The 25916-nt window shown below is 32.9% G+C and overlaps 1 protein-coding gene across 1 annotated transcript in view; it reads right to left on the bottom strand.

Moving 5' to 3' along the window:
- Window positions 1-24359, bottom strand: part of LOC106666733 (insulin-like growth factor-binding protein complex acid labile subunit) — a 178966-nt gene extending 154607 nt beyond the window's left edge. Inside the window, exon 1 of the mRNA XM_014394117.2 lies at window positions 24127-24359. The gene's annotated coding sequence lies outside the window, so the exon portion shown is untranslated. The remainder of the gene's footprint in view (window positions 1-24126) is intronic.
- Window positions 24360-25916: the final 1557 nt, after the last annotated feature.

Raw genomic sequence — 25916 nt, forward strand, 5'->3', positions numbered from 1 at the left:
ATGCAAATTTAATGTTTAATACAATGGAATGGTACAATAAAATTAACCAGAACTGTAACGTCAAATTTGCTTTTATTGTGCTTAGGAAATGTTTAACATCCTACTTTTGGCATGCGTACTCGCATATTTCGGGTACTTTTCTTATGCTTATATTCAAAATATTTCCAACACGCCATTATTTGAAAATATAGCGAAGGAAAACACACAAACAACGGATGTAGAGATAGTGCACGTTAATAAAATATTAATTGGTATTTTACTTCTATCTTCGTCGACCTCGTTAGTCACGACCCAAACCGAAAATATTAAAAATATTACCGGATCAAATGCGTGTTTTCACACTTCCACTGCGATAGTGACACCTTTTATTGAAAACATTTAAAAGTAACTTAAAAAGCATTAGAAAAAAATTAACACCGTTGTTCAAAATAAAAAATCTTTATCTGAGTAACGTTTGACTGGCTAGTTGTAATCAACCTTGACCCAAAAAATTAGCATTTCTTTTGAATATTTTCATGTAAAATTTTTCTTGTTCAGCACACATCTACAATATTCGAGGTAATGTGAAGTTGGATCAGCCTAAAAGAATTATTAGTAATATTTAGAGCCTTTTACAAAAAATATATTTATATGTAATGTATTATAGTGTTCAATGTAATTATATAGAAGTATGTTTGGTTGAGTCCTTTGTCTTTCTAACAATTTTTTCTAAAACCGGTCTTAACATTTTTCCACGTTGCTAAAATTTTCTCTCTCATAATTGCAAAATGCATACTTATTAGAAAAATGGTTTGAAAATGAACTTTGACATGAATATTCTTCGATTCGTGTTCTTGTATGAATTTGTCGAGTAGGCTTGGGGAAAAAGCATGCGAGCTTATATTTATTTATTGTTGGTCTGGAAATTTGTTTGCCCCGCTCAGAAAAATATTGCGGAGGGCAAAGGGCCCTTTGATGTTTTCATACTTTTCCAACAATTCAATTAAACAAAACCAGCGATATTGTATGGTTCAATTTTTCTTTTAACTCCAACTGAAACACTTATATAAAAATATTTGAACTGTAATTTAACTAATATTTATTTGGAATTTCAAATTTGTTTTTAGGCGATGTTATCAATTTGTAGGTTATTTATTTATTTACGATCGAATTGAAACGTTTTATAAACGAAGCAATATATTCTTGTTAAAATATCAACCAGCGGATTTTTATTTTTCCTCAAACCGTATCAAGCTGAAAAACTAAAAAGAAAAATCTCCCAAAGTACCCAGAATGCAGCCTGCTGTTGGCTACAAATGAGAATCCCCTTTCAAAGCTACCTTCTGATATTTATCAATATTTTTTATAGAGTGTTACTACTATAATATACAAGGGGATATTATCGGATTATTGCCAGATCGCACATGGACACTCTCCCTCTAGCATCCCTCCATATCTCTCCCCAAATACCTCCCTTTATCAACCCTCTTTTCCCTTCAGTTCTCACGTTATCGCGTGCACGCACTTAGAAAGTTAGACATGGCAGGGGATAATCGAAAGGATATTTTCATTTTATATATTTTTGCTTTTCGGATTAAAACAAATATAAATCATGCACCTTTACAGAAGTATGCACAAGATTCATTCCGATTATTTCAATAAAATTTTACAATTAATCGATGATTTTAATTTTAATTGTTTTTGCAACTAATAGTATATTGGTTGATTGTTTCTTATCGAAATCGAAAAATCGTTCATATACTAATAATCGGCGATTAACGAGTACGTCGAGGGGTTTTGTATCTGACGGCCGAACGTGGGCACACCGTGAAACAGTTTTGCCAGCGTCAGTTGCATATTTCATGGACCAATAGAATAAATTAAATTGCCGGACTGGGGTCGCAGCATATCAGCCTAGGCTGACGTTTTACAAAACCGGCTGCCAACCCGAGGGAAAAAAGCGCCACGCCCTCTGCATCAAACCTACAATTGGCTGTGAAATTCCGAAGCCGGCGGAAAATTTAAATTCCGTGGAAACAGGAATTATTCAAACAACAACATCGAGGACGAGCTCGTCCGGACGGATCGGACCCGTTTGTATATTTATGTCGTGAAACAATAATTCTTCCCTTTTCCCAGGGCTACTAAATTCGACTTTATTTATTTTAAGGGTTGTTGTAAACTAGCACACCGTGTGGAAAGAATGGGTAGATTCTCCTGCGATTGATTCGGCGGACTATATAACATATCGTAACAGAATAAAACCTTCTTGAAAGATTACATACCTTTTTACAGTTCCATTCCTGGCAATTTCCTCACTTTATATAGGCACTTTGTTTATCTGAAGAAAAAAAACTGATACAGTGCTAATGTCGTAATGTACATTTCGAATTACAACTTCTTGCTTATCACCGTATTCTATATGAGAGATCAACAAGAAACCAATATAGTTATACCTATAAATTTTTAAATATTATTACAGATTATTGTAACTTGCTTTCAATCACAATGCTTTCACACAATCAAGCTCGCTCAATCTGGATCTCTTGTTCCTTTTTCATGGAATGTACCAATAAATACTAAATAACAGAATAAACTAAACTGAAAATACTTTTTTGATTTTACTTCTACTAATTTTGATATATTTCTGTCTATAATGCTGTTTTTATTTTCGTTATAAAACTATAACCAAGTGAGTTTTAATATTTCATTAATTCCCGAGCAGTTCCCAACGTCAGCTATTTGTAATGATATTATCACAATAATTAGTGCATGATTATAAATTCAAAGAGGTAACAATTGTGTTCAATGTATTCTTCTATATATTCTATGTATTCTATCGTAACCTCGATCCACTCGGACACGAACTTCATTCATTTGTCGCCGATAATTAAATAGATTACACGACATTTCAAAAATGTCAAAAAGGAGGGAAAATTCAAAAGGTGGAGTTGAGATGGGAAGTTAGTATCCGAGTGGATCGAGGTCACGATAGCTCAAGTGGTAGAGCAGCAGCGTATCAAGCCGAAGATCGTGGGTTCAAATCCCGCTCGTGCCATTGACTTTTTTAGCTCAACTAAAAACCTTAATTAATTGTATGATATTAATTGGTCAAGCGGACCATGAAACTAGTGAATTTAATAAGTTTGAAATGAAGTATCCTTTACTAAAGCTCTCCGTGGCCATTTCATTTGTCGCCGAGAATCAAATTGATTACAGGACATTTGAAAAATGGCAAAAAAGAGGGAAAATTCAAAACGTGGGGTTGAGATGGGAAGTTAGTGTCCAAGTGTATCGAGATCACGATAGTGGTAGAGCAGCGGCGTATCTAGCCGAAGATCGTGGGATCGAATCCAGGTTGTGGCACTAACTTTTTCATTTCAAAGAATACCGTACATAAAGATTTAGTATTCTTTACTATTATTGTAAATTTAATATATCTAATATTTAATATGGCGTACATTATCTCCTTACGGTGTCATAATGTTAAAAAAAGATGTTGACAAAAAAGGTGACCGAACAAACATGGAATAAAATATTTCACCGTATCAAATAGAACTTATATTTTGAAATGAAATTTACTTATAAAAAACTGGTAAATAAAATATCTTCTTATTTTATGTATCATGTCAGTACATCTATGCCTATTAATCGATCGTTCTTTCCCACTATCAATCTCATTCTTTCTCTTTTTTTTACCTTCTATCTTTCAGTCGATCTACATGTCTTACATTTATCAGTCGTAACTCCTATTCTTTCACTCATTTTCTAACCCTCGATCTAAGTTACTGCCTACTCACGCTCTCTCCTCTCTCTCCCCTTCTCACTTTCTTCTAGCTTTCTCACACAATTTTCTTTCTATATATTTTTATCTATTTAAGTAAGCATCTATTTCAATTTCTTGTTATACCTAATACAGTTTTATCTACTAGAGGTTTGTATTGTCTATCTATACAATAAAGTCACCAAGTAATGTAATGCTGATTATTATTTTCAATTTATTTTTACGTACCAACTCATGTTTTTATATGTTAAAGTGAAATTTTTGAAACCTTATGATAATGCATAAATTAATTACTTACATACTTACTAGGCTTGTACATTCCATCTATATGTCTTTTATATTATACAATATCAATAAACTTCGTAATCATTTCTTTTAATTAACTAGCCATGAAAACAAAATAGGAATTACGAACCAAAAAGCAAAAAAATGCATAAATAAAAGAATTTTTCCCCATTTTCTCATAAAGTGGATTGCGAAAACCCCTGGAAAACCGAATAAACCAAAAAGGGCGAAATATGTCTCAATTTCTGCTGGCCTCATAGTTATAAATTACATATAGTGAAAATGCACATGTAAAAACCCAAATGGTTTTAATTAATATCCGAGCAATTAATTACATTCGCTGTTAATCTGAGAGGGCGATGAATTCGAGGGTGAATTAATCTTATACAATCGTGGCCGAGCAATTTACAAACATTCCAGTTTTCCCAGACCTACGTTCCCACAAATTACCTGATTTTATTTTGCTAAAATATAAAGCCTTGACGTTTAACGCAAATAACGGATTTCCATTTCGTGCATGTATAATGGGTTGGAACTGTTTCAAAATGGTTTGTCTTTTTATTTTTCCAGGGAAAGCGGGACAAATATTTATTTAATGCTATATGTAATTTATCTGTTCAAATTTAATTTTTGAAAAAAATGCGAAAAATTTATGGGCTTTTTAACGTTTGTTGCATTTATTTACATTCGTTCAAATTACGTGCCATAAAAAACGTGAAATAATGTGGCGAAAGACATTAAATCAGAATCTTATATCCCGTCTATAGAATTAGCAGTTTTCAATACCTGATTTAATTTTGATCATACGGAAATATTTGAAATATGTCAAACATAAAATATGGGAAATTTATTAGCCAGAATATCTAGGCAGTCACTGGAATAAATTCGATGATGTACAGCTAATCATTGTAGGTGTTTCAAGCTATTTCTTCTACCGATTTCATATCAAAAAAGGAAGTACAAGTCTATCAGTTATTTTTTCATAATTATCGTATGTGCGACGAGTGTGTTATGGATGATTTTTCCAGAAAAAATGGAGGAGACGCGCACGCCTGCGAACACTTCTCCCCCTTTTGTATCGGCGGTGCTAAACTGGACGAAGTATCAAACTTTTCTCATTTATATACACTAAGTTTCCATTTTGAAAGAGAAAATGGAATATGAGGGAAATTCCTCCCCGGCTCGTTTCCCACGGGGAAACTCTGTAATACACACAGACGCAGGAGGGGAAAAAATACCCTGAGGTCGGAGAGTTGATTAACTCGGACGAAAAGCAGAACGCGGTATATTTAGCGCTGTTTGTTGAATACGTAAACATGAACAACGCGTACGGAAGGGCGACCCTTTTAAAAGGGAAAATCTTAGACGCAGGCTCTAATTGAAAATTACTTCTTTTTACCCAGGTTTAAGTCTGATACTAAGCATAAAGATTGATCGCAGTATAGTTGTATACAGTGAAAGAGTGTTTACAATATTGAATTAAAACAAAATACGCTTATTCATTATATATGAAGACATAAACAAACAAAAGATTAACAGGTAATTATTGCAAGGTCCATCTTACAGAAATCATCTCCATTAAAACTTAATTTTTCTTTTATTACTTCAAAATTTAAATCTCTAATTCAACACCTGCTGAAATTTAAAGGGCTTCTATAATATTATCAAGTAGCTCGGTCTTTAAAATAGTAAAAATATAAATATTTTAGTTTATTATATTTATTGTTTACTTTTTAAAGGATGTTCAACTTGCTTAGTTGGCTGCATTTCTTGTCCAGCTGGTAGGGATAGGGACTATTGTGTTCCTCTGTTATTTATAACTCACTGGCCAGCTTCAGTCTATTAACCAGCCTCCACAGCTTTGCCGGCGGTTCCTTGGTGTAAGATCTTGCTTGTGGTTTTTCTTGTCCTAGCTGCACCAACATACACCTTCACGGAAATATAAAATGTATTTTGCAGTCAACTCCTCTTTCTGGCCGTATCTGCAAAGTGTTTCTTCTGTCTGTACTCCTATCCGGTGCATGTGCTTTCTTAAGTGACAGTGGGCTGTCAGGAATACAACCAGAATCCTAGTTCGATTGCGGTTGCCTTCCAGTAATTCTTTTGTAAGTTTTGCGGATGGTAGTTGTATGAATCTCTTCTGTGGTATGTTCCACCAGGTTTTGGACTCATTAAGGATCCATGTATCCACTCTTGTGGCAGGCTGCTAGGCTGTAGAAGGGTTCTGGGCCCATAGAGTTCATGTTGGTTCCCTTTTTGACCAACATGTCAACCTTTTCGTTGCCTCTATGCACCGATGTACAGCTGGTGAAGGATTATTTTGAGTATTTCAAGAACGAAAACCGTATGGAAATGGGAGGCTTCCGACAAGGCGAAAAATACTAGGTATAACATTATCTACTAGGTATATACAATTCCTCCTACAGTAAAAGTGGTAAATGTAATATTGGCTTCTGTAGCATGTTTTTTTAAATGATCTTATTTGTACATACATATTAGTGTATATTGGAAAGGTGAGTACAAAACGTTTATTTCACTCGGTCACAACAATCCAGCGTTGTAGAGGACACGTGCCGTGGAAAACCTGCCAGCACTCAGTGTGAGGGATTATGGGGCAAGGAGGTCTCGAGGCTATAGTCGATTAAGACGATGTGGCGGGTTCTCGGGATAGGAATGTGTAGAAACAGCTTGAAGAGAAGGATTAGGATGGATCAAGAGGTTGGCGTAAAACGTTTGGAAGCGAGAATGGATCAGTTCGTAGATAAAAGGAATGCTAAGGTCGTGTATAGTTACGTTAGTAACGCGCTGGAAGTTGGAGTTTAGTTTTGACGGTCAAGACAGATTTCGGTCCTTTGTAATTGTACAAGTCTTCTGTTGAGAAATTGCATCTTAAGTTTTCTGTGGGGATTCTACGTCAGTCTGCTGTTTAAGAACAGTCCTAAGAATTTGACTTGAATGGTAGTCGGCATCTCATTGCTATTGATGTAGAGTGTAGGGCAAAGCAAGGGTTTTTTCAATGTGAAACACTGAGGACTTTTTATTTATTCAGTATAGACTTTTTGCACCTGTTTTTGATCAACTCTATATTCTGTATTCTAGGATGTTGGATGTATAGGATTAGAGTTAAAGTACAAAATCGCGGTATCATCCGCGAAGTTGATGATGTTGGTTTTATGGTGTATAGGTAGGGTTGCAGTATAAACGGTACAATGGATGGGTACAAGAATGCTGTACCCTTGTGGAACATCGGATTGTATCTACTGAAGCTTGTTACAGGAAAAAATTGTTTCACCGACACGTTTTTTAACCCTGTAAAGACTGCTTTAATACACAAATGAGATTTTTAAAGCAATGTGCTAATGGATCATATCAGCTCTAAACCTTTGACAAATGCCCTGCCGATCATTAAAAAAATTATATGCAATCAACAGGATTTGAAAAGATAGTCAAAAAAGGAGAAGAAACTACGGAGTACATTCCATCAGTGATCACTCTACTATAGGACTTTCATTATCAAGCCACTTAGTCATAGAATATTTATCTGGGCACGGCCACTTCAAAATATATCTCCCTTAAAAGTGATTGACAACGTTTGTGACAATATGACAATTCAGACAGCAGAGCATTAAATGTATGACTGAAGATTGTGGGAGAAAGAACGCAGTCAATTCCTATCAGAAGTGGCGCAACGTGTCCTTTAGACTCTACCTTCAGTCTGTCCCTGAGACTATCTACCAGACTATCTACTATAGACCTCTAATAGACTTCTAAGACTAATTTAATTTATTAAGCTTGTTAATATTTGCGTTCGCTCCCTGTAAACAGTGCCTTAGAAAATTTTAATATTATACGTTATGTTTCACGATTTCATTTTCTTTTTAAATTTATTATTTAGTAGGAGGGCATAACGTCCAACTATCCGTTGGGTGTCACGGACGATGTGCCAGAACCATTGACAATACATTACCTTTAATATTTTACAAGATTTTCCCAAAGGAAATTTAATGGGCCTTGCCAGGAGTTGAACCCAGAACCGTTAGCGTGGGAAACAACTCACCCACCGCCTGAGGAAACCACTGTCAACGGAACAGACCAAAGTACAATCGATTGCCAACATAACTGGCATTATACTGATAATGAAATTCTTAATCCTTAATAATTACGACATAAATTAATAAAGCTGCAAGAACTGTTTTGCGAAGATGAAACTGTCAACAGGTGGATTAATAAGGTAGAAACGGATGTCATAACTGCCCAAAGGCATAAAATTACAAAATTGAGACTATTGACTATTTCTTTGCAAAGAAAGTATTTGTCCTACTTACTACTACTCCTCATTACATGTTACATCTACGAAACGGAGGGTTTTTTCTAAACACTGAAGCAACACTTCAAGTATAGCCTTAGGGCATAGAGTGTTAAACTTACCCCCTGGTATTCCCAAGTTATTTGCTATAGAAATTATAAACAAAAATACATTTAGGTTTAAAAGTTGGACAGATCCTCTTGGAAATATAATGCTCCGTTTGATAATTTACATCTTAATATCCCTATCTGGAATGACCAATTATCTATTTTATTGGTAAGAGTAAGTTCTAGCCGAAAAGATTTTGCGTCACGTGCCGCTTCTTCTATCCATTTTTCTCTGTAATCTCATCTAAACCCTGGCTTTTAATATGTGCAGCCGTCCCAAACGTATTGTCTTTGTTCCAATTAAAATTTTCATTTACGAGGATTCTTTATTTGAATCATACACCATGGATAGAGCGGATTGGGTGGGCTTCTGGGGGTAGAGGACTTGTTTAATTTTTGGGTGTGTGTTAGGTACTCTTACTTACTCTTGCTGCTTCTAATCTCTGCTAAAGTTCCTTAATTCCTACCCAGTAACCTCGTTAAATCATGTAACTCTTAAAATAAAAAATAGACAAAAATGACAGATTTGTTTTTCTAAGAAGTTTAAGAAACCAATTAGCGTATGTTCTATTATGTTAGTGATAGTAAATTTGTTCACATAACAGAAAAATTTAGAAAGGTACAGAAATGAGAGTAAATTTGACGATTTAGCGCTGCTTATGGATTTAATTCATAATATTCTTAAGCACATTCAGCCTGTAATCATTGAATGATTACTGTAACATACACAATCATATTTATAGGTAAAAGTACATTAATATTTCATTTATTTTCTGATTGAAGTTTCTTATAGGAGTTTTTCCTTGCTTGGTCATTTTTCAACTGGGCTGGTGTTTAGCACTTAATTCTTGATCAAAGGAGAACAAGGACTACAAGGCCAAAAATAGGTGTATTAGACAAGATCGCAGTAGCTGGTTGGTGGATATGGATTTTGGACATAGATATTGATACATAAACTTTACTGGGTTGATGGGAAAGGTCCAGATTCTTTTATACAATGCTTGAGCGCACCTGTCACGAACGGCCTGGAGAAAAAATACGCCTTCCGGTTAATAACACTATCTCGTCCTCAGTATTCTTCTGACCTCTCCGATCGCGTCCATCGCGAACGTCGTTATCGCGAAAACGAGATAAGGTGCTGGATTTTTCCCCCAAATGTGGTTGATAAGATTGATCCTAACGGAAGTCTGTTACAAAGAAAATTGTTTTAAACAAGAAACTGTGTGTTTTAGAATTGTTTGAACATATAAGCCTGCATTCTAGACGGGCGGTGACCCCGAAGCTCATACACACGTGCAATGACGTTTCCAACTTTCTATCTCAAATTTTTCACCTCATACAAACACGCAATTAAAATTCCCATTTATTTGAGGTACTAGACCTTACTACACTGTTTCATTACTGTAATAAAACAAGCCGTAAAACTGTTACATCCGTTCCATATCGACAAGCTCTTAACAATGCCGTCCATATTTTAACAAATGTTTTGACCAATCGTAAATCGATACCGGTGACACGTCTGTATAGGTCAGAGTTGTTAGGTTAATGTTAAATGAAGCAAATTGGAGTAGTTATTACGTGTACAAAAATTATTTATTGCTTTTCAATAGAAAAAAGAGAATAAACAGTTTTCCTCGTATAATTAGTTTGTTTGTTTAAAGCAAAATATCGATATCTATTGATATTTTGTTTTAAGACGAATAAGAACTGTCTATCCTCTATATCTTTTTACTAAAAAGTATAATTATCTATGTAACGTGTGTAGTGTGTAGTGACTGTTTGTTAATTTTTTTTTTGGAGATCGTGAGATGCGGTCTGGTGTGACGTAAGTTTAGAAAAACATTTTTTTTTATCGTGCCAACGTTTCGATCTTTTTCATGTTGAGAGTGCCCTACACACATTAATGGCACATCTACACAAAAAATAAACACCTTCAGCTCTGAAGATGATCTCAATAAATCGCTCCATTGTTCATTAAAAAGAAATAAATAAACTTTCTTCTTAGTTAATAAATGAATATGATTAATGTTGAACATCGTCTAGATATTTAACGTAAAAACGCAATAAAACCTGTAGTATTTATCCCTATTACTATGTTATAATTATTACAGACTCTTTTGTTTTCTTTAAGACGTCTGGGAGGATTTGGCCAATAAAAAGGCTTTGTTTTTTTACACACGTGTACTTTAGGGCATTCGATGTTACATCCATAGTCCACTCGTGAAAATGGGCGAGACGGTTACGGTCCAGCGATCACCAGAGTTGGAGAATGCAACATAACCTGTCTCCACCTTTCTCCATGAGAAACGCCGAGGGTTACGACGGTCACTGGATTTTTTTAAGGCCGATGAACCGTCTGATTATGACTGTAATATTGCAATATCGCCCGGTTGAAATGATTTTGTCGTATTGTACATTTACGTTTGAAACTTTACCGGAATGGTAAAAAGTTTGTGAGTTAATGTTCTGAGTCGTTTCCAATCATCTCTATCTGCGTTCACTCGCTGCTTTGTTCTGTCGGACGAGTTTCGGTACCCAACATCGATGTTCTGGCACAAAAATAAATAAAACATATTAAATGACATGACGTACCATAAAAAGTGATACAATTGACGAAGAAAAACAACGAATCTGGGGACAAATCCATAAAAGACACTAACAGAAGACAGATGACATCGACCTCTTTCGTCTATCACAAACGCATAAAAGAAACTTGTCGTGGGAAAATGAGAGATAAAGTAGCACTGATAAGCAGCTTCTTCAAAATTCGAATTAACAAAGGTCTTGGCTATTCTAAAAGATTGTTTATACATTTCAAGCAGAAAATCACCAGATCTGATGTTCACTAGATGATACTATACGTGCTTTCTTCGCGTAAAAAAAAAAATAAAATATCCACGTTGTTCAAGAGGAAACGAGAACAACTAGGGCAAGAAAGATTGCCGTTAAAGCAGGGCATGGAGTAAAACCGCAAAAGTCCGATTCTTTTACACGATAAAACCCGACCGCAAGTATCACAAACACTTTGTAAAGGGAGGCTGCTGGCGTTTGCAATTCTACCTCACTCTATTAAAAACCTAACACCTTTCACTGTTGGTTATTTCAGTAGGAAAAAGACAATAATTTAAATAAAGCGTAGTCGAAAATTTTATACATGCACAGTGGGTTTATTAACAACATATTGGCTAAGATTTTCTACAAAAAATATGAAATTCTAAAAGCCTAATACGTCTATAAAAGACACTTTAAAACAGAAAACTTGGCCAAGCAAGAAAGCGTATCAGTATTTCTATAAAAGGTGCATTCGCTGGTTTAAAAAATCCTATTTAATAATTTTTCTTCTTTAATGAATAGGCTTGTTATGTAAAAAATTGAGCTTTGATCTTTCATGACTTTTGGAAAGTCCCAGAAAACAAAACCCAATCAATACTAAACCCCTAAGAGATAGGGGAATCGTCTGGTCGTGATAAATATGACAGATCGTCAAACATTAAGGTTATACAGAGAGAAGATTATAACAAAAAACAAACAAAATAAAGAAGGAAGATAACAAGATAATTTAGTAGTACATACAGGAGAAAAAAATAAGAACTTCCCCCTTTTTAATGCATTCTGAAAATATTTTAGTAGACATAAATCCAGTTTTTAAAACGTCAATCGTAAATCAAAAGTCCTACTCCGTGCGAAAACTATTAAAGTTAAGGACTACATTTTGAATATACCTACAATCAATTTGCTTAGTTGAACTAAGTTATGGTTAGACGAGAAATTCGTAATTGAGCTTTCTAATCATATGTTGCGAGGGCATGATAAAAAAAACATGATTACGCATTTTCCCCATTGGTATACCGAGTTGATTAAAAATGACTAATTAGCTATTAAAAAACCAATTATCAGTTTCAAAAAAAGAGATAAGACGAAAACGAATTCCAACGGTTGGCCTTCACTATCTTATCGTATAAAATGCCTATTGACTTTTGCGAACCGCTGACGAAAATATTGTCAGGACCGCTGTTGCAAAAGAGATTACAATTTATTAGAGAGATTGTGTGTGTGTGTGTGTGTGTGTGTGTGTGTGTGTGTGTGTGAGTGTGTGTGTGTGTCTTTATTGAGAGGAAGGGCGTGTGGGAAAGTGAGAGTTAAAGTGTGTACGAAATACACAGGGCAAATAAGAATATAATTTTTATATTAGGGTTTATTCAATTTCCAATTTTTTTCCGTTCCAAACATCCTGATGTTCTGAACAAGAAAGAATCCAGTCGAAGAGAAGTTAATCGTTGTAATGAAAATATTGTTTAAAATTATTATTTGGAGATCGTGAGATCGAAACGTTGGCACGATAAAGAAAATGTTTTTCTAAAACCTACGTCACACCAGACCGCACCTCACGATCTCAAATGTATTTAGTAGTCATATTTGTCCGTACTAACTATTATATTTTTTATCTGTGATCTGGGTTGTGATCGTGGCAGAACGTCGTGGGGTCGAATCCCACTTGTGACACTAGCTTTTTCATCTCAACCAAGACCTTAGATAAAACGTATAATTAATTAAAATAATTATTATTTGGAGATCGTGAGATGCGGTCTGGTGTGACGTAGGTTTTAGAAAAACATTTTCTTTATCGTGCCAACGTTTCGATCTTGATTGAGATCATCATCAGGGCCAGGATAAAAAAAAATGAAAATAAAAATGAAAAAATCGTGGCAAGACCACAAACAAGAATGACACATCTACAAGGGAACCAAACACTTTGAGTGAGTACAAATACTTTGATTGAATCTAAAATTTTCTAGCATTGTATACATTCATTTCTTTTTAATCTAAAATTTTCTACCATTGTGTAAATTCATTTTTTTTTTAATTTTCTAGCATTGTATAAATTCATTTTGTTTCACATCCTACGTGTATTTGTAAAATTTAAACAATGTTTATAAATCCCAGGCCCTGAAGATGATCTCAATAAAGATCGAAACGTTGGAAAGCAAATGTTTTTCTAAAACCTACGTCACACCAGACCGCATCTAACGACCTTCAAATAATAAATTTTTCTAAAACCTACGTCACACCAGACCGCATCTTACGACCTTCGAATAATCAGTTTTTCTAAAACCTATGTCATACCAGACCGCACCTCACGATCTCCAAATAATCATAAACTAACGATCACTAAACACCACACATTATTCAAATTGTCAACTGACTGTTTAATGTGCAAGGGAAAAAAGAATAAACAAATCAAAATACATGAAATGCCGGTAAATTTTACCTTGAACTTTGATGTCAGGGATTTTAATCAATTAGAAAAACTACGAGTCATCCGCGAATAAGCTTAGTAAAGGAGAAAAATTCTAAATTAGACGAACAACTCGTAAGCCGCGTGGAGCAAGCCCAGACATTGGAACGTAATGGTTGTTTAATTTAAAATTAATAGTTTGGCTCGCAAAAGTGCACTTGATGGAAGCGTTTTGAGAAGTTTCACACAAAAGGTCTTATAGATTCACCAGCCTTTTCGTTATCTTTTGAAATTTTAAAAACAATAAAAAGCCCGTCAACAATATCCAAATTTCTATACTCTTCAATAGTAAATCGATAATGTGAAAGTTCTTGTGACTTATTAGCAACGAGTGCTGAACTGATTGTCCATATTACGTTTTAAAAGTTTCCAGGGATCATAGTGATTGAACGGAAATATAAAACCTGACAGTTCCAAACAATGACTAATTATCACCCATTGAAAACAAATCACTAATGGATTGGTAAATTGGTAGCGTTTTAAAAGAATGGCCATTCAAAATAAATGGGTCGAGAGGGTGGAAGATCATAAATTTATTTTTAAAAAAATTGCCAGGAATAAACACAGCATACATTTAATTGTACAAAACATTGTTTATCGTGAAGAACAAATGTTAAGGATCGTTGTTTGATACTTTATTACTAGTTTAGCAAAACAATAAGATGTTTAATTACGTTTTCGGAAAACAGTACCAATCCAAGGAACATGGTTTATCGATTTTACCGACCCTGCAAAACGATACGATAATTTTGGCAATTACAAGTGTTTATGTAGGGAACCGATGATTTTAAATCTACCAGCGAATTATATCAACACTCGTGATGTTTTTATGAGATTTCAATGCTATTTATTGGAATTATTTATTGCTTATAAGAAATTTTTAATGATGTAAACCACTTCCGGGAGAAGGAGATTACGCAAAAACAATATGTAACGATTGATAAAGATTGAGGTAACATAAACTTTTAAACAAATTTTTAGGAATTACTATTTTAAAAATTTAAAATAAATTAAAATTTAAAGAATGTTCAATTTATAATATTTAATATAAGAATGTATTAAATAATTATCACAAAAGAGAAAATGCGTGCTGTATCAGAACATATACGATTTGGTATGATACAGTAGTCTCAGTTGGTGTACGGTTTTCGATCTTGTGACTACCGTGGTTTGATATCCAAGGAAATAAGTAAAGGGTAGAGTACAATGACCTGTGAAACAGCAGAGATGCTGAGTAATGATCAAACTGCTGACGACACTGCTCCAACTCTCGCAGTCCCAGGGAAATTTCAAGACAAGACTACTATTTACGTACGATTTGGTATTAAAAAAACGAATATTTTTAATTACTGTATTGAAAAATACTGCAAAAAAAATTTTTTCTTCTGGACATACATGCAAAATTCGTGTCGACGATGTGGAAATTTATGGCTAAACTTTTAAAATTTTTCCATACTGTTCAGAAAATCCAATCTTTCCAAGACTATAACTTGGATTAAAATATTCCATAATAATGTATTTAAGCAACAAAAAAATATCTGACCACGTTACTACGCTCCCCCAATACATTCAGTAAAATAAAGGAATTTTAAACGCAAAATATCGTTTTGTAAAGACTGAAAATAGAAACATATTTTATAAAAATTTGATAACTTTAACTTTTAGAAGAAGCAATTACTACCAGATATCCGTTATACTGTGATTTTTATTTATGAACAAATAAATCAGAAAAAATTTCAAATCAAATGGAGTGAAAACATGGCAAAATGGTGCATTAAATACAGTTTGGGAAATATTATAAATAGTGCGTCACTACGAGATTAATTTTATTATCAACCTATAAAGACTATAACCTGGATTAAAATATTCCAAAATAATGTATTTAAGCAAAAAAAATAGGTCTGACCACTTTACTACGCTCCCCTAATACATTCAATAAAATAGAGGAATTTAAAAAGCAAAAAATCGTAATGTAAAGACTGAAAATGCAAACATATTTTATAAACATTTGATAAGTTTTAGAAGAAGGAATTACTACCAGATTTCCGTTATACTGTGATTTTTATTTATGAACAAATAAATCAGAAAAAATTTCAAATCAAATGGAGTGAAAACATGGCAAAATGGTGCATTAAATACAGTTTGGGAAATATTATAAATAGTGCGTCACTACGAGATTAATTTTATTATCAATCAGATAAATATCTCTAAAGACGGGTACCCATACCAATTTGTTAAACATAGTAAATTGTTTCAAGATATTGTACTCTGTGTAATAAAGCGAAGACAGCCGGAAAATAAACATTCCAATGGGTTGTTTATCAAAGAAAAGTAGCAATAAACATTACGCTTAAAATATATGGCGTGAAAATCATCTCTGGATTTATGTCGCGCCATTTATAACCAGCATCTGTGGCCGCTGAGATACTTAACGAAACAATTGTTCATATTTCTAATTTGAGTTCGAATCCTCTCAGACGAAGGGGATCTGTTTATGAAAGCGGTACAGACAACAAGAGATTACTGGGTCTTCTCTCATCATTTTCGAGAAACGTTCACAATCTTATGGGTTCACGGTATATAAAAACACTCCTTTATTGGAGATATAAATAATCTAAGTGCTGATATTTGCAATTATTGGATTCATACTGGGTTTGCGTTTTAAATGATTGGATTGTACGCTTTCCAAGATACGATCACGGTTTTTTTTAAATATCGGCTGGAATGTTCATCTTTCACAAACTCACCCGATAGCCTGCAATTCAAACTTGTTGCGAAATAAGCGTATGTTCAGTTAATATTCAGCTATTTCCTGTACATAAACGTATCACACTCAATAAACAAGAACAAATTTATATTAAAAGGTGAATTCTTAAGTACACAAAAACAATAAAACGAAAAAACTGTTAAATCAGTAAATTATAGAGCGAGGTTCTTTTCTAAATTCAATAAAATAAAAATTTAAAAAAATTCAAAGAAAACATGTACTATGCTTCCAAAAGTCATCATCAGACGCTTAACCTGACAAATGGTTCAAAATATACAAGATGAACACAGAATCTCTAAAGCAAATGAGTAATGAGGTCATAGGTCATAAATCACACAAGCTACTGACCTACAAAGTGGCTGGAATAGTGTGAATGATTTGCCTTGTAATAAGTATCTAGTTCCAGTTTAACTCATCATACGATTATTACATTCTTAATGTAAGAACAGAATATTCAAAACACGATAAAACCGTTTATTTTTGTAGATAATTATTTATTTAGAAATCGATTAACGGTCACTAATCACCACACATTTGTAGATAATATTTATTTTTGACGAGAAACTATTTATTGATGTAGAGAAGCTTTTGACAGTATGGGTTGGACTTTCATCCCGATGTGCTGACTTCAGGGGAGTTCACCTACCCCTCTATGCGACCGGGTCGCTAGTATTCCCCTCAAGGCACATGCTAAGGAGATCGTCGCCTCCCAACCAACCGGGTTATGTTCTAATGTGGGCTTTCGACTGCTAGGTCATTTCAGTCCCCAACGTGTGCAAAATATAATCTAGCTTAACTAACATCTATAATACAACCGCACAAATAAATATAATCACACCTACGTATATGTACTCATATTCGTACATACATTGCACTCATTCTGGTTGGTCTGTGTAGTACTGGATATTCCTACATCGATCTGCACATAGTAAGAAGGGTAATAAGATGGTCCAAGGAGAGTTTTATAATCCTCTAATCCTATAATATCTATAACTCCGCCGTCGACCATAAAGACACATATTGCTGGAGGGGCGACGCTGTATTTCACTATCAGCCCCTCACTTTAACAGTGTGTGGCACAGATGAGTTATTTTAAGGCTTATTTCTTATAACTCTCCTCACCTTTTAACGCATTTAATTAATAATTGTTTTTTTGTTCATATAAACTACTGCTAAAAATCATATTAGCAGGAGTTCTCCAAGGAACTGTTTATGGTCCTATTCTTTTCAATATCTTTCTAAATAACCTTTGCAAGCTACATATGGTGCATTAAAGCGTCATGTACGGTTGATGCCATCAGTAGTGTGCGACTCACGAGGATCCATAGTTGACTGTAGAAAAGTGTTTGAAACATTTTAACGGTTGGAGAATCAGACCGAACCACTTAGCTCTATTAATTACTAATTATTTGTCAAAATTTTTTTTTTTGTTCACGTAAATTACTGCAAATCATGTCCTTTTCATTATCTTAATAAATGACCTTTGTAAACTAAATACAACGGATTAAGATGAGGATCTCATATGGAGCTGATGCCATAGTAGGGAGTTATCAGTGATATTGAAAAGGGCTTTAAATAATTAATTAATGGAGAATAAAACCGAAAGGGAAAAGACATAGACTAATTATATACGGTTAGGTTAAAAAACCTCTTTTATACCACACAAAAATGGAGTAATCAAGTCACTAGTTAAAACGAATAGTTCTCCATTACATTCATGTCAGGTCCTTCATGTGTCAGGTTCGTGGTTCGATTGACCGAATAAGGTTTTTCAATTAATTAATCTTTATATAATGTATTGGTTGAGATAAAAAATGGCAAAAAGGAGGGGTTGAGATGGGAAGTTGATGTCCGAGTGGATCGAAGTCACGATAGCTCAAGTGGTAGAACAGCGGCGTATTAGGTCGTGGGTTCGAATCCCGCTAGTGACACTGACTTTTTTATCTCAACCAATACCTTATACAAAGATTAATTAATTGGTTCTACATTAGGTCGACAACCGTTAAATATTGTAGCTATATGGATATCTCGATTCAAAGCTTAATTATGGCTAACATATAAAAAAAAATGTTCAAATGACTTGGCCATCGTATCAGTTTGTGCCCTCTTTAACAACCGATCATGCCTGCATATAAAGATAAAATACTTATTTATGGACTACAAAATTCTCTCCGCTATTTTGATTTAGTTATTTGTAGAAATACCTGTAATACAAATTATATAGAAAGCTCCAAACAGTCCAAGATGATGCTCGAAGAATTATTGATTACTCACTCACATAACCGGATTAATTGCAAACTTTTGTAATTATTATAAAAGAAAGAACGTCAATTATCCGAAAGATAATGATAAAATACCAAATCATTCTGGCTGTTATTCAACGGATCATTAGTTCTGAAATCAATATATGCTTATGTACAAGTTTTTTGTTAGAACGTACATTTATCTGGGGAATTTTGTAAATACACTTTTTCTCTAATTTCTTCGTAATTTGTTAACTTGGAACAATGCTGCTTCTTGCATTTATAAGGTTAGGCTAATAAAGTGCAAACTAAATCGGCCGTACAACCAGCTTAGCATGAATCTTGGAAAGAAACCTTCAATTTTCATAAAGTCAGAACAAACGGACACTAGAGTTTTTTCTTCTCTTTTCTGTTTATTGAGGAAGTACAATACTTCCGACGAAATAGTTTCTGTTACATTTTATGGAGAGGAGAGTTTTATGTTTAAATTTACTGTACACGTATCATTACTAAAACAACACGGACCTGCCTGGATTTAAGCTTAGCTATTTGTAAAGACATAACACGGTGGTTTACGGTTTTCTGAATTTAAAGAGAGTGTTTTATTTTGCTAATGACTAATTCGGACTAAATCGGAATTTTGTATTTTCGTTAATTTTGAATTATCCATCTGCATGGAATATTTGTTCTGCATGAAAATCGAGCGCAAAACCAACATACAATTTGAACACTATCCGCAATTCAATGAAGAACTTTTCTTCTTTCTTGTTTTTAAAGTGGAATGAGGGCTTATTGTGTTATACGTCCGCCATTCGATTCTTTGTTGTACTGTTATAATTTGTGATCTTTTTGCTTTTCAATAACAAAACACAACATTTCTCATATTCAGCATACATAAACTTTAAAAAGTTAGTATTTGTTTTAAAACTACCGTTATTTATTCATCGTGAATTGTTTATAAAAAAATAGGTTCTGACGAAAAAATCAAGCTCGAAAACTCATAAAAGCCAATTAGTATTTACTGATCGACCAGCAATTATACTACTTGTTTTTGTAAATAAAGAAGAAAGTGTTCATGAAATTTATGCCCATGATAAATTATTGCGACGAAACATTCAAGTGAAAAACCAATTAGTTCAGTTTTATGTAAATCACTATGAAAATGTAAAAATCGTGGACGAACAAATAGTTCTTATTCCACCCGCAAAAAAAAAAAAATCAATTTTTAACTACATGGTTTTTTATTATATTCTAAAATTTCAAATAAATAAGAATAGCATTTTTATTTCTAATGACTGAACTTTTTTTTAACCATATACAATTTTTCGAAGAATACGAATCTGACTACTTACAAGAAACTAAAGGTTTGGTTTTTGGGTGAATAATATTCTTCCTGCAGGATAAAAACAGAGCTTAGTCTAAAACTAGGTCAAAAATGGTGGTAGGACTAACTCGTATTTACGGGATAATAATCCAAAAGAAAAATAGTTCGTTTCGCACTGTCTGCACTTTATTTTAAGCAGGAAGCAAGCAATCATATATCTTTAAAGCATAAAATTAGTTTAGTTTATATCTTATGAAAACAAACGTTCTAAGAGCGATTCAACGTCTAATTGCAACTAGCTAATAAAAAATCTATCTATTCAATATTTGTATACAACTGTATTTTTTATATAATGTATACGTAATGTATGTGAATGTTTTTTTTTTATTGCAAATATCTGTCTAGGAATGAAATCTTCACTAAAACAAGAGTCAACTCACTAGCCTTTGCACTTATTTTACAATTATAGAAAAGCACAGCAAGATCATATGTGTAAACACACTTTTTTTTACAATTAATTTTCTATATTGCTGATCGGTATAGGCTTCAGAAAAAAATCACAAAAAAAAAATATTCAAGAAAAATACACATAAAAATACTCCTTTGAAAATCTCATAAATTATACCATTATGCATAGTGGTAAGATCATTGTTGTCATTGCGATAACATAATATAACCTAAAAAAGTAAAATTATCAATACTTTTTGACTTCTTAATCACTACTCAAATGTGAAACTATCACATTACATTTTAAACAAATTATATAAGCGATGTTTCAACATGTACGAAATTACCAATTAGAAGATTCAATTTGCAAGGTTCATTGCAAACAGATAAAGTATTTACTGTGCACAACTACTAAAATATAAGATTACAACAGTTATTCAGCAAAAAACAACAAGATACTTCAGTTTAATTTGATACGTTTCAATATTCATTACGAAAGTAAAAAAAAAATTGGTTAATAAAATTCACAAGATAATTGAAATTGAATCAACATCTTAAGAAGTTAATTATTGAGGGTCAGGATCAGAAATAGTATTATTTAGCGTCCAGTTAAAGAAAAAAAAATCGTTTTAAATGCAACATCAAAAGACTACACACGGCTACATTTAATTTTGACATTGTTCTTAGTCTGTCTGCCTTATCTAACGAAAAATTCTCATAAAATCTGCTATTCAGTTCTCTGGTAAAAAATGTTCAGGTTATAAATTGCAAACAAGTTTCTAATTGAAAGGAATGCATAAAGCATATAACCATGAGGTTTGGTTAGCAGAACACGGTTTTATTTTTCTTCTTTTAGAAAAAAAAGAAGATATTTTGCATACAACTAACTTCACAATGTCACACATTTCCGTTTTTAACTTCAAAAAATACGCATTCTAGTTTGTCCGAACCCTCCCTACTTCGTATATTCGTATATACACTTTCCGGAAAATTCTGCTGTCAAAACACATAAAAACCTTTTTTTAAATTCAAAATAATAACGAAACTACAAAACAAGCCCGATTAATGAGATTCGGACGATAATTGAAATTGAAACCGGTTCTTAAAGAATTTGATAAATGGGGATCGGGATCCAAAGGAGTTTTATGTTATAATAAAAAACCGGCTTTATTGCTGTAGTTTTCATTTTAGCCATTTCTTTAGAATATTATATAAAGACAATACGTTTTTAGAAAGGAAAATCGATCCACGTACTGCAGATTTTTCTAACTCTTTAACCAAAACAAGTAAAATATTTGGATAATGTTTAAAATGGAATGGATTCATAAAGAATTACATTGTGAATCTCGGAAATGAGAAATAGTTTTCTTTTCTATTCTGTTGACAAAAATATTTTTTTGCTGCTTACATCAAGAAGTCACACAGGACCATGCTTAATTTTTTTCTTTGTTATGAATTGCTATAAAAAAATACATTTTGCGAAAAGTAAATAATTTTGGTAAAATGTTCTTCAGGTATCAAAAGCTGAAAAATAGTTTAAAAATTTGAATCGAATTTAATTGAAGGGTATCGTTGAGTAAAAATAATTTTCGTTTTGGCTTTTAGAATAAATAAAGGTTTGTTGTTGTGTACATCGAACTTCACAAATAAACAAACTGCCGTATTTAATTTTTGACTTAGTTTTTAGCCTTCGTTTTGAACTATTCTTAAAAGAAAACAAGTCTTGTTAAAAAATAATATTGGCATTCTGCAGTTCGTTTAAACTTCGCGCAGAACTATGCACATGCTGCTAGTAAAATCTTCCGTTATAACTGTTAAAAACGATTTTTTCCTAAAACAAAATAAATAAATAAAATAAAATTTTCCGGTAATAAAATCCAAATTTTTTAAAATAGAAACGGATTCTTAAAAATGCCTTGTGAGCAGTTTTCATTTTATTCTTTTTGGAAGAGGAAAGGCTTTATTACTGTTTACATCCAAAATCACGATATCCACGTTTTTTAAATTTTTTTTTACTCCGTTTTTAGACTTTAATTTGATAAAACAGCGAAAGAAAATCTCGTAGAAAAAAATCGATTCGACTTTCTACAGTACATCCCAATCATTTGAAACTAAGCGCAGATTATAGACATACTGATAAAATCTAATGATAACTGATAAACTTTTAGGAAAATTTAAAGCAAAGGCCAGTTTAAAAAAAATGTAAATAAATAAAAAATAAAATAAAACTGATAGAAACTTTTTTACTTAAGGTAAAGAAAATTTTTCGATAAGAAAATCCAAACAATGCTTAAAATTGAAACTGGTTCTAAAATAGTATTTTAATTATGACGCTCCGGGATTGAAAATAGTTTATTTTCCACTTTTGAAAGATGAGAAAGGCACTGCTTCTTTCTATACCTACAATTACAAGATCACAAAAAAACAATAGATATTCAGTTATAAAGTAATTCAGAAGTAATAAAAACACCGTAAATTTGCTGTTATAACTGTTAAAAATTCTTTCTATCTGGAATCAACAAAAATATTTGGGCTATAAAACCCAAAATATGATTAAAATTGAAACGAATGCTTAAGAAAGTTAATTGTGAGCTTTGGTTAGCAGATTTTTTTTTTTTTTTGGGGGGGGGGTCTTTTAAAAGTTAGAAAGGCTTTAATGCTGTTTCCATGTAATATCACGCTATCACACACCTCAGTTTTCAGTTTTTATTTTGAAAAGGTTTCAAAAGAAACTGGGGATTGTCGAAGAAGAATCGATAGACCTTCTGCATTTCGTCTCAACCCTTTGAAACATCGCTCGGAATAAACATATACTGATAAAATCTATTTTTAAAAAAATTACACGAAATAAAGAACGAATGTGGAGCTATAAAATCCAAACTATGCTTAAAATTGAAACGATTCCTTAAACAAGTTAATTCGGTGAGCAGAAAAAATCTTCTTTTCTGTAAAGTTAAACCGAAAAAAATCGGTATATTACTGGATTCATTTAACAGATAACCCACTTCATTGCTGAAAATATTTTTGTTTGTTTTTAATATTCAGTTTTTAACAGTTCTCAAATGAAAGCACCTAATGTGGAAGACAACACTATTGACCGTAAGCCCTTTTGGAAACTTCGTCCTCAGGACAGTGTAGTATACAGACAATAAAAATCTGCCGAATATGCTAAATAATAAAATAAAATTCGAAATATAGCCTGAAACTGATTAATAACATGACTAAACGAAATTATTTTCTTCTTATCAAACAGTTTAGAGCTTGCAAATGTTTTAGCATAATAAATTTATATTTTTTTCAGATCGTTTGGCCTTTAATGAAGAATTATTAAATATTTTGATTTACAGTTTTTAGTATAAATAATGCAGGCAGAATAGAAAAAAAAGCTCAAGGTTTTCAAGTAGAACGGCGATGAATTTCACACTAAATGTTAGCCTTTTGCGAGAAAAGTGATAAAACCAAACAAATTGGGAGGAAATTTGTAGGAAAAGTAAATAATGTTTATTATAATAATGTTTGTAAAGTAGTTGTGTGTTATTTATCGATTGGGGGCGATTACATCGTAGAAGTTTTTAAATGTGTCAGTACCTTAAATTGTGCACAGCTAGAAGGTGAATTTCCATCATCCGGGGAAAGAATCGTGTGGAAGTCTCTCACTGTCCGATGATGTAAAATTGCGATTTGTCACTGGGTCACAGAACACCAAAACACTGAAGGCGACACCTCGTAAAATCGACTGTGCGCTCGGCGGTAGATCTGACATTCACTGAATCGCGGCTCGGCACCGACTGACTCGGGAATCGGGATCACCTTTGTGCGCGGCCCTTCCCCGGGGCCCGAACCCACCCGTCCCCTGGCGAACGGACGGAAAACTACCCCCTCCACCGAAACGAAGAACGGCGAAGAACGAAGAACACCCGGCCCATAAATAATACATCCGAGTCGGTCAAATTAACCGGGTTGAAGAAGGATCTGGTTAAATTTTTATATATCCCGGTTTTTGGTGAATTTTGTGAAGGAAGACCAATCAACAATAATCAACAGTTGTGGTAATCAGATAGTTACTTTTTACGGTTTTTCGAATTAAATCTGTGGATAAAAATTGATTTTGAAAATTTATTATTATATATATTATTTAATTAATATTATATAATTAATTGATTTTTTCAAAATAGTGTATGAAAAGGAGGACCACCAGGTTGGTATGACACGGATTTGGACCAAACTTTTTTTGATGATTCTACCTCCCAAAATATTGGACAAGTATCCGCACTTCTTGTGCATAGGCCCCGGTGACGCAAAAAAAATTTGAAAGTTGAAATTTTCCGTTTTTTAATATTTTTATTTCGTCGTTCTACTCTCTCATACGTTCTATGTAAATATATCATTTTACAGCATTTTTAACGTAAATTGCAATAAAAATAAAGTAAAACATATCAAAGTTTATCAATAACTAAAAAATTTCTGAAAACCAAATATCGTCAAGTAAATTAGGTCATAAACTTTTTTTTCGTGAAACTAATATGAAATTTCATTTTAGCACCTCTAGAGATCACCAAATATAAATTTTTGTTTGAATTTAAATTTATCAATTTTTTGATTCTTAAATTTTTGTCGATTTTTAAGAAGTCGTTATGCGAATATCAGATTTAAACGGCGATATTTCAAAAACGGCTAAAAGGATTTTAACATCAAATAGACCATTTGAAAGAAGAGGAAGGTTAAAAAAGGTTTAACGACTTATGTACTATAAAAATGTATAAAATATTTCTATAAGAAAATACCCAAAATAGGGAAATTATTTGTCAGAAATTAACCATTTCTTTAAATGGAAATAATAGCCCAATTTTCACGTTTGATACAGTTATAAAATGCACTTGACAATTTCTTTGAAACGAATTCTCATCTATGAATATATGTTCAGTAGGTACATCAGTCACGCAAAAGGACGTCGAAATTATAAGTAAAAAAATTAATTTACGATTTCCAAGCAAGTCGGTATCTAAGGGTTTTATAACGCTAGAATCACAACGATAAGTCAAATCCAAGTTTTGACCATTTTCTGACCTCCTTTGCTTATTGTTAAAATATGCGAAAAAAAGTATGTTGATGTATCTTTTTAAATCATACCAAATTAGAATATTCTGCGTCGTAGAACATTTTTGTTTGTATGTTAACCATCAATGAAATTAATACACCAAAATAATATTTTTTAATGCATAAATAACCATTTATGCTCATTTAATTAAATTTACATAACACTTATATTTTTATTAACATTTTAATTTATAAATAAATAAATAACCAACCACCAATAAATAACCAAATTCAACCAGAATTATATTTGGCCTCTCCTGTTTCAAAATTCATGAATTTGA

Source organism: Cimex lectularius, unplaced genomic scaffold (assembly GCF_000648675.2).
Source record: "Cimex lectularius strain Harlan isolate CLEC.00 unplaced genomic scaffold, Clec_2.1 scaffold2, whole genome shotgun sequence".
In the NCBI taxonomy this organism is placed as follows: Eukaryota; Metazoa; Arthropoda; class Insecta; order Hemiptera; family Cimicidae; genus Cimex; species Cimex lectularius.